The 11,561-nt window shown below is 40.2% G+C and overlaps 1 protein-coding gene across 2 annotated transcripts in view; it reads right to left on the reverse strand.

The window, feature by feature from the left end:
• The window catches only part of LOC126390694 (protein kinase C alpha type), a 211,018-nt gene that overhangs the window by 98,400 nt on the left and 101,057 nt on the right, over positions 1–11,561 (reverse strand). The gene's annotated exons all lie outside the window — the stretch shown is intronic.

The following is an 11,561-nucleotide window of genomic DNA, read 5'->3' on the forward strand; positions in this document are numbered from 1 at the left end:
CCATTACGTCCTCATTACGTCTATGACAGACTCAACCGGATTCAGTGATGACTGATGGGTTTTAGAATAAGGTTACAGTGCTAACATTAGATAGTAGCGTTAACATTACTAGTAAGTGGAAACACACAAGGAAGATAACGTTAATGTTTCAGAGGCTACGCTACAGTAGGCTAACATTAGCCATTAGCAACTGCAACATATAGCAACATATATAACATTACAGCCTATGTTACATTAGTCGCTTTGCTTAACTAAAGACTGATGTCTTTCTCCCTGATTTTGTGTTTAGATGGGCGGATACAATTTCAGAGTTTAAAAAAACTCCCTACGTTGCAGAACCAATAGTAAATCCGCAGGGCGGTCCTTCAGTGGCTCGCTGAACTCTTGTGCTCGTAAACACAGTCCGACTGCGTTAAAAGTTGTAAACAAAGTCGCTGTAAGTCCTTCATTTCCACAATCTTGTGGACTGAGCACACGTTTGATAAAACAGAGTTAAATCTCTCGTCATCCATTTTCAAGCTCTCTGTGTGTTTGTTTCCTTGCGGACGAGAAAAGGGGGAGCGCACATTTCCGGGAGGGCGTGTCCTTTTAAAAAGAGGAGTTGCTTTGTTGCCGGCCGTTTTCTCCGGTGTGTTAAACACACTTTAGAAAGGAGTGTCCCCAGACTATCAGAAGGCGGAGATCTCTGATTGAGAGACTATTACATTAGAGGCAAACTAAGATGTTACGCGAGCGGTTACATCAGTCGGAGGCCTCCACGTGGGGAAGACAGACAGGACGCTCAGCCAATCATTGCATTCTGATTGGTCGGAGTTTTCTTAGAACCATATGAGAATGGTATAACTATGAGTTTTTATCGCTGGTGGAATTCACTTACATGTTAGTGTGCCATCAGCTTATTAGTAGCATTTTAACCTAAACAAAGAGAAGCGTAAAATTTCCAGAAAGGTAAGTGTCGCTTTAATCAACAACAACCCAAACCATCTGTATAGATGATGGTCATTTAGTGCTGGAGGACAATGCTAACAGGTCTTATCATAATTAAAAATATTTCACAATATTTATCATATTTATTTAAGACCCCCTATTCAGTCTATTTAAATGCAATATACTGTATATACATATACTACATAGTTTAAAACTAGGGTTGGGCAATTTATTGATATATCAATATTGTGATATGAAACTAGATATCATAATATCTTAAGTGTTGTCTTGTTTAGCTGTTCTATTATTTATCTTTACCCACTTAATATATAGTTATTGGCAAGTGCAAGTTATAGTTATTAGCAAGTATCAATTACTTTAAGGTCTGAGAGCATATGCAGTTTATGTAACTTCAACACTGGAAACTAGGAAGTAAAAAGAAACACTGATTCATAACAATGTATTGATTCAAAGCTGGGAAGCCGACTGCAATAAGAGTTTAAATGATTAAAATCGCCTTAAGGTGTTTCTCAACACTGGAACATTGTCTGATGACACCACAAAGAGAAATGGTTTTAATAATTGTTTTGGACAGTCTGACTTTCCGCTCTGCAGAAGATGTTGACAAAATATATACAGACATAAAAATAAATGATTTTTGATCTTGTGCCTTATTGTGCTTATGGTTTGTTAATTTCAGTTATTTCCTGCCTTTCACATTTGAAAAGCTGTCACACTGTTTGGAGGAACAAAAACAGTGTAATTGCATCGTGTGGCAGAAAGAAATGTTAATCAGAATAATTCAGTGACATACAATGTTCTGTATATAGGATGGAAGAAAATGATTTTATTGTTGAGGGCCATAAGTTCAAAAATATCTATCCTGCGAAAATGACTTCATCCTTTATCCTCTGACACTCATGCGTTAATGAAGGAAAGAGAGAAGTTGAAATCAACCTACTGCATCACAGGTCACCACTGTGTGTCACGAAAAATGGGATCCACTCAGCAGACAATTTGTTGCTGATTGCCAACTGACCGCAATCACCACTTCTCTTCTTTACTTATAGAACTTCAAGTGGTAGCCAATCAATCTGTAACAGCCATTTATTAAACCATTGTTTTGGGGTTGTCTGTCCGTCATCATTGCCAGCAACCAAGTGAGAATGGAGCTGTTTGTGCTAAATGGGCTTTAGCATTAGATTAAAAAGCAGGGAGTTTAGTTAACTGCAATTCCATGATTCATTTTTAAGCACGCATAATACAGCCAAGGATTACTGTGCACTTGAAGATCTACCCCAATAAAGCGTGGTGTGGAAAAAACACACACTATTAAATATCCTCAGTTATTACCACACTGAAAAAGACACTGATATCTCAAACTGCAGAACATCAGAATGTGTGCACTGGACAATCTAAGAAGTCACCTCTCTCATGTATTGTTTTCCTTTTGGCTGGTCAGTAAATGGTTTGTGCACACGTGTGTAGTCATCAAAGACATCAGAGCTGCTCATTCATCACTGGCCTCCTGTTATCGCAGTTCATTGCTCCAGGCACTCTACATAAATACTATAATAGTGTGAAAAACACTAGAGTTCAATGCAGAGTGCACTGAGCATGAGTGTGTAACTGGGCAGTATAGGAGCTGTTGATTGCAAGAGGCTGAATCATGTCTTTGTAAAGATAATACATTGCTTCTGCCACGTTAGACTTCTTTTTCCTACATGCAGGATGAATTCCAGTTTAGATTTTGGTTGTTTGGTTGTTATTGTTCTCACATTATCAAAAACTATTTGCATTTTCACCTGGATGTTTTGCCGACAAAATGTGTGTCTCTTATGAAGAGCATGTCCACAATACCAAGGAAAGACATCCATTTGCCAGTCAGATGTAGCAGGTGGTACTGTTATGCATTAATTCAAATTATTGCACACTGTCAGTGGATTCTTCATAGAGCAGCCACATCAGTAGCCCCACACCAAACATGGCAGTAATGTATGACATTAATGGGAGAGCATAACACAGAGGAGTTATCACTCAGTTGGGCTAGGTCTCTATACTAGGGGTCCTTGTGTTTTATGGTCAGAATATTTGGTGGAAGAAATTGTGCTTGATGTTTCTGACATTCAGCTATGAGCACAAATTGAGTGGGGGTGTAATGGGAGAATCTGAGAGAGCTAAAAAGCCAATACAAGAGACAAATATAACAAGTGTGTTGTCATGTCAGAAAGAGGTAAGCTTTCTACAACATGTAGGTCATGGGAAGTGTTTGAGGCAGACTGAGGAGTGAGTTATGTGTTAGGACTCACCTGCTGTAATCTGTCATCAGTTAATGCCTTCCAAAAATGTGGGACTAGGCAAGGATGGCTAATATTTTATCACCCATCCCTCCAGATTGGTAATTGTGTTTTAATGTTGCTTAAGTGAGCATGTAAAACAGGCTGGAATCTCTTCTGGCAGATTCACACTGGGACCCAAATCACAGTCAGGCTACATGATTGCATCATCCCTTAAGCATGTAATATTAATGCCATCAAATAAGTTTTGATAACTTGCATAATTAAAGACTCCAGGGTATACTGGAGTCGATAAAGCACCCTCAAGTGTATGAGCTAAGGGTTAAGAGTTTTAATTTAGCTTTTGGATAATAGTGCTTGATAACAAATTTCTATTTTAGTCGTGAATTTAATCTATGACATCAAGGGAGGAGGGATGCGATTAATCCACATACTGTAAATGTCTTTTCTATTAGAATTCAGTGTATACTATTATCACAAGATTAACAAAATTAATACAATTGTAAAACTTGCTGATATACACAGTATACCGTCACTGTTATGTGGACTGGACTTGTATTGTAAGACAGCACTAATAAAACAATCCATCTCTTGTGTTTCGTTTGCATTTGTTATTCCTGAAAACAGGCCCTGGAATTTGCATGGCTTCCTTCCCCACACACAAGTAAATGCACAACTCATTTTTTTATCAGGTGCTCATCCCCACTGGCTGTGCCACCATCCATTATTAAATTGGATAATTTGGATACTCAAATCAAGGAAGAAAGAGTACAATTTCTATACAGTCAAAACAGACAGAGATGCGGGAAGAAAAAGCAATGCTATGACGGGAAGTGCTTCAGTGGTGGAGATAAATTAAGCTGTTAACACATAGCGGCAACCTCCAGGGCTGAGATATGAAGCCAGCGCAGAGGTGCCAAAAAATTAAGTCCCTGTAATGGCCACTTGAGGGTGGTTTCAAAAGTGAGTCAGTCCCCTTAGACCCCCAAGTTAAAATGCCCAACTTAAGTGGTGCAAAAATTGGTGTTGGTCTCTATAGCTAATTTCAACATTCATGACACTTGTACAGGGGCTGAATTTTTATATACCTCACCCATTTAAATGTTTTTAAGGCTTAAAGTTACACATAATTAAGAGCGTGGATGCTTTGAGTGACAGTTGGGTGCCACCCGATGACAAGTTGCTACCACAGCGACAAAGCTTGTTAAGTAAACCTAGATACACACAGTATAGGTGAAGCCCTAGCTGTGTCTATTTCAGTGTGTTTTCAGTTTATGAAAGTTGACTGTAACATTTGGTCGCCTAACAAAAGTCATGTTCAGTGTCTGGTTGCGTTCAAAGATCTTGTAAGAAGTCGAAAGTTCAGTTTTTCCAATATGTGCATTTTCTTTTAATGGTTTTAGCATTAGCATTATCACAGTTAATCATCGACTGCAAATGCATCGCGCTAACCAGCCCTGTGTCTCAAATCACGTACTTCTGTACTTACACTTAATATTTTGAGTGCATAAGTGTGTTCACACTGAAAAGTATGGAAAAATGCAGTGCACTATGAGTACCCGAATGGTGCACTCAAAACAGTCAAGAAGTTGAGTGTGGAATTTTGGACACTTCTCGCCCTCAATGGTCGCCATTGTATAAATACATGTGTTTTTTGCACTAAGCACCACTATACTGTTGTCGGGTATTAGCCAGCAGTAGGTTTATTGGGTTAATTTAGCAGTCTGTAATGATTTGGTACCGCGAACGATAACGCAATGCTAATGCTAGTTTGCTAGCTAGTTAATTTGCGGTCGTCATTTCCGGTGAGTGCACAACGGCCGTGTTTGGTTTGAGATAACTACCCTGTCGAAATTTGCGCACTACGCCAATAAGTACATAGCGCACATAGTATACTACATAGAAGTGTACTAACGGAAGTACGCGATTTGAGACACAGCACAGGTTAGCAGCTAGCATTAGGGTTAGCTTCCCCCTCTCGTCCAAATATGGTCACTTCTGACTTCAAACATCCAAGATGGTGGTAGTCAAAATGCCAAACTTCAGGATTCAAAATGGGAGTCCACAAACAGTTGTGTGACGTCACGGAGGCTACGTCCATCATTTTGATTCTGTGTATGGTTAACACATCGAGGGACATTTCAGTGGACTGAGCAGTATCAATAGTGTGGCTTTAACTGAAGATAGTACCTTCAGCAATCCTTGTGATCTGCAAACGCTTCAATTCAGCTCCAAAACCAAAGGTAACATTCATATGCTGGGTCCTTTCCATTTGGCACTCCGTCCATCTCTGCAGTACATTTACAATTCAATAACATATGGTGTCAAAATAAATAAATGGCACAGGGTGCAGACTACCTTAAGTACATATCCGTGGGTGTTAAGTAAAGCCAAACGTTTTTTGATGTGATCTGTTGAACAAGCAGAACCAGTCATTTATTCTTTTGTACACTGAGCAGTAAATGAAAAAGAGAGGATAAACCAGCGCAAACATACAGCATGAAGCATATGTTTGAATTAAGTATGGCCCACATGGCAAATGTTACTGTTATTATATTTAGATACCACTTAAAGGTAAGTGGCATAGTGCCGATCGATTACAATGCCACTGCAGCCCTTACATTATACATTGTAGGGCCCTGTCACGTGCATACATTCATTCATTCATTCATCTCATGCACTCAACCTGCAGCTTACGAAGCACTCTCCTCTGAAAACTGGAGGACTGCCACTTTTCCAAGCGCTTGTTCAAAGTGCTTTTCTGCTCCTTCTCAAATTGTGCTGTACTGTAAATCTCTTTCAGAGTAGGAATCTGTTTAAGTGGATTTACATTGAGAACATTATCCAGGTTGGTCCGTTTTTTGAAAGAACACCTGTTTTGTATTCTCTACAAACAGGAAAGTTTTATTCTACCAGGGAAGAGGACAATGTTTTTTTCTATATCTTGAGACATACAAATGAGAAAAGAATGAACAGAGCTTGACCCAAGAGAAATAAATCATCAGCAAGGAGAGCAGGATGGCATATAACTCAGTGAGAGCTGACAGTATCACACAGTCAGGCGCCACAGTGATCAATGTTGCTGTTTGCCATTTCAGTCAGTTTGACACTGGTCTCTGGACTAATGCAACAGAGCCTCATTCAGGCTCCTCAGATCTTGCTTGCAATCTGCCATTTCCCTGCCTGTCAGCCCGCAGAGGCTTTATACCTTTATAGGACAAAGAGAAACGCTTCCTTTGTCTGTCTTTCAGCTGTCTGCACATGTACCTGATAGATACAGGTAGTCCTCTTCTGAAACAAAATACTTCATTCTAATGCCCTATATTGAATTCACATTAACATAAAAGCCAAATGTTAAAGGGACAGTAGGTAATCCATTACTTTTTTTCCTATTGTACACCAAGAAATTCAGACATCATGTTGGACACAGCTTGCAGAATCTAATGCTGAAAACAGACCAGGAAGTGACTTTTTGAAATGCAGAGAATCTCAGCCAAGATGAAGTAATCACTGAATCATCAAAATTAATCAACAACAACCCAAACCATCTGTATGAATGAGGGCCATTTAGTGCTGAGGGACAAAAATACAGTCCCCCTATTCAGTAGTATATTTAAATGCAATATATATACATTTACTAACTGGTTTAGAACTAGGGCTGGGCAATATATTGATATATCAATATTGTGATATGAAACTCTCTCTACCCATTTAGTCATTATATCCACATTACTGATTATTGTGTAAAAATTTTTGTGAAAGCACTAATAGTCAACACTACAATATTATCATACTATCAATATAGAGGTATTTAGTCAAAAATATCATATTTGAGTTTCTTTATATCGCCTATTTAGAACTTATTATAAAGCAGATGTAAGCAGATATAAGTGCTTTAATGTATTTGCCAACAGCTATAGCTCTTCCTGTGGGTACTCATGAGTGTAGGCTGGTGTAGCCACACAATAATGAATGACAATATAGTAAATTACTGTTGTAAAAATAAAAAATAATGTCCACATAAGAGAAGCTATTATTGCTTATTAATAAGCAATTAAAATGTCCTAAAATGTCCTTCTAGCTGCGTACAATAATTAATTAAATGTTTGTATACTGCTTATAAATGCTTAATAGGGGACTTAAATAAAATGTTACCTTCAAAGTATTATTACATGTAAATACTTGACAAACTCAGAGGACATTTTCTGCTTTTCTGGACGAGTCCTTGATTGCTATGAATCTCACAGCAAGTTGCTCAGCACATCTCTGACTGCCAAGCTAAAGTCTTCTGACATGAGCAGCGAGATGCTGATGGTCGGCTTATCTGAGATGTCCATCATCTTGAGTGACTTTAAACTCCTCCATCACATATGACAGTAAACACACAGTAACAACTCACAGCAAAGGCAATCTGCCCAAAAACGATCCACATCCAAACCAGTCAGGTGCGGAGTATCATGACTGAATTGAATAAATTCAATTTGGGTGTAAAACCAAATTTGTATGCAGGATCTAGCTTTGACAGCAGGTCTGGAAAAAAACTCCCCTGCCTTGGTAACCCCTGTGCAGAATAAATGTCCAAATCATACTTTAAGTTGTGTTCTGTAACAAAAAAAAAAAAAAAAAAAGTGTCAGATAGGATAGCCACAATATTTTAGCCACTTTGTCAAATTATCATTTTCATGAAGAGATAGGGCAAATTACACAATCTCATACAGTGCACATTGTCTAATTAGCAGTCCCGACCACGCTGTGCACAGGACAGCAGTCAGTGTGTTAGTTAAGGACAGACAAGGAAAAGAGAGAGGTAGATAGACAGTAGAGAGAGAGAGAGAGTGAGAGAGAGACTGTGCCAGCTGCACTTACTCATGTCCACCCACACACAGCTGATCCTGAAGGATTATCCTCTCCCCCCCCACCCGCCACCCCCCCTTTGCTTTGTTTCCTCCATCTACATGAATGAGCGATGGCGACTAAGAGCCACATTCAGCTGCAGATGGATCATGTATTTTTATCAACTGTCACTTCTGCTTTTGATGGGTGAAACATGGCTGAAATGTTCCCAGATAATGGAGAACACTAGCAACAAAAAGACATAAAGATAACAGGCCAGCCAAGGGTGATGGTGGTAAATCAGCAAAAATGTCCAGTTCCTTAAGCCTTGAGAGCTGCTTGACATGTGTGGGCCTGCCAGAATCTAAGAAGTGGGCTTCCATCGTGACAGACCGTGAAAACTGACAGTTGCCTTACTGAATTGGCCAAATTAATTAAGAGTGAGAGTGTGGATGTCTCAATCTCAGTTTGTTATTGTTTTGACCAAAACATACCTTGATTTTCTTATTTAGCCGATTAACTCTATAAAATGTCAAAAATTAACCACACAAATGTCTTCAAACTGTGAATTCTTTCTAACAACAGCCAAACAAGACTAATTCTACAATACTTAACTTAGCAATAAATAATAAAATGTACCTATATGTTTGAAATGATGGCTATACTACATGCTACACACCACTCCCTTCACATAAGGGGTGTAGAAAGAAGTACTAGAATGGTGTTGGTATCGCTTCAAGGGTAGCTGTCCTGGTAGTGGTACTGGTATAAATGATAACCAGCCCTTCTCGTGACTAAATCATTTTCTTCCACTTTCCTCAACCACTTGTGGCTAACCTCTCAAAATGAATTAATGTCAGCATCCAGCCTGGCAGGAGTAAACTGTCAGCTCTGACTGATCTGCAAGGTGCCATTTAAAGATTCACTAGGCCAAGCTGTAATGTGCAGAAAATGAGACCTGTAAATGGCTATGAAAATGTACTCGACTACACATCACTGAGCACACTAGGTTGTCCATTAACATATCCTTTCTGCGCGCTGTGGGATGGCAGGGTTTACCCATGTGGCTTCTATCCCCTATCACAGCCTAATTGGGTCTTAATGGGAAATTCAAGACAGACTGGGTGGCGCTGCTCTACCAGAACAGCAGGGGAAGCAGAGTGTTGCACCAAAAGCAATGATGGAGTCAATCACAACACAAGAAGCCTATAATGACAAAACAAAGCCAGGGGGTGTTACATGTTGATTGGATGATGCAGCAAGGAGGTTTCCCTCTAGCTACTATATGAAAGCCAGTAGGCTTTCCAGATGTCACATGCACAGACAGGAAGCAATTTTGCATCATGTTGTACAACTGAGCAGAATATCATCTGTATTTCTTGTGGCTGGTGTACCATTTACAGCCGGGCCATGAAACCTTATCCAGCAAACAGTTAACAGCTTGTGCTGGCATGAGTGCATCAGCATGGAGGGTACCCAGCTGCTTCAAACAGATATAGTGAAAACTGGATTGAGGTTCTCAGAAAAACATATGACACGATGTAAATGTAAAATGTTCTCACTAGGCCATGTGGAATAAACAGCTCTGTATTAAGCTGAAGACTAGAAAAACATGAAACAAATATTTAGTAAATTAGCATGAGGTTGACAACACAGAAAACACATACAATCATTTGATAAATGGAGAGTAATCGAGCCGCAACCTCTGGGCTGAAAAGAGAAGCCAAAGCAGAAGTGCCAAACACTGCAGTTTCTCTAATGGCCACTTGAGGCTGGCTCAGAGAACGAGTCAATCTCCATAGACCCCCATGTTAAAATGGACATCTTAACAGCAAAAACAAACATGTTAAAATCCTTCTGACCATAATGCCAAAATTGAGGCCACAAACCAATTGGTGATGTTACAATGGCTCTGTCCATGATTTTTGCACAGTCTATGGCCTGTACTGCTTCTACCTTTTCATTTTCATGTAGGCCTATTCTAATGCTCTCAATATACACTCCACTCCACCATACCCATCAGTGCTCTAGCATGTTCGGACTGCGATGATAACTTACTATTAACGCATTAAGATGAACTGCATTGCCAGGACTAGAGGTTGTACCTTTACTACTACCCTCTGGGCATGGATGGATTACTAAATGGGCTGACCACACAGGCCTAGGGGCACAGACTGTTAGGTGGGGCCCATGCACTCACTTGCACAATGTCAAATGTTAAATTAACACCACAGAGAAACAAAAAGAGGCCACAACTACCCCTTTTCCACCAAATTAGCTCTGGTTCTTGAACCGCCTCTGTTCAGGATTCTTGGAACCCAGATGCCTATCTGGTGAACCAGCCTACGTTTCCACCAGTTGTGAGTCGAAACATTGTAATCAAGGATATTTCATCAACGGTGCACAGCACACAAAGGAAATAAAAAGTACAGGCAAAATTGCTTTATACACATGGACCAACTATTAATGAGACCACTGCACTTGACTTCTCCGTTTTTGCCTTCTCCATTCTCTCTTTCCAAGCTATAGAGTATGACATGCCCACTGATGTCATCACAATTCGCACTTTAAGTCAAGAATAGCCTGCTATACTTAGGGCCTTTTCACACCTAGGTCGTTTGGTCCAGACTTTTGGACTTTCCAGTTTGGTCCGCAGGTGTGAAAACTACCTCCGGGCCACGGTCCAGACCAAACGGCCGAAATTTGGTCCGGCCAAAAGAGGTGGTTTCGGTCCGGACCAAACGGAACCATGGTCCAGTCCGCTGCTAGTGTGAAATCATTTTTTTGGATGGTACGGACTTTCGGACCATTGACAGGAAATTCTGGTGCGCTGGTTGTTCATTTCCGCCAGGAGAGAAGTCAAGTCCACCATCAAAAATGAGCCGTCTATGGTCACTCACCTCGACACTGGTCGCTCCCGAGTTGGCAGGGCTCTCAGCATTGCTAACATTGCTAGCTGTCTCCTCCTCCTCCTTCCTGCGGGCGACGATGACATCTTCACACAAGGTGTAGATTTATATTTCATTTTGTACGAGCCGCGAGTATTGTGCTCTACGTTGGTGCTGCAGCTGATAGCAATGCCATAATAGTATGAGTAGCGTGGCGAGGTAATGTTTGTAAACACTGAGGGGATTTCTACCCGCCTACTTGACAACACGCTGACGTCAGACCCCCGCCCATTTATAAACCAAACGATGTCAAATATCCACCTTATTTTCAAACACGGAAGTAAATAGTGATCAACTTCCGTTTTTTTGTGCGTGACTTCCGGTCAGCCGCTTTCCCTCATGCTTTCCCTTACCGGAGCTAACGGTGCAAGCTATTTTTTTTTCAATTTTCAGTTGTTTATGTTGTCAATCAGTTAGTTAGTTAGTTAGTCTGTGTATTTTGTATAGATAACTGTGCCCACGTTTCCGTTATAACGGAAATTTATTCCCTCTAAACGCGAATAAATCGCACGTCAATCATAAACTATGAACCAAAAAAGCACAATCTATCTCGAGT

Source organism: Epinephelus moara, chromosome 5 (genome assembly GCF_006386435.1).
Source record: "Epinephelus moara isolate mb chromosome 5, YSFRI_EMoa_1.0, whole genome shotgun sequence".
Classification (NCBI taxonomy): domain Eukaryota; kingdom Metazoa; phylum Chordata; class Actinopteri; order Perciformes; family Serranidae; genus Epinephelus; species Epinephelus moara.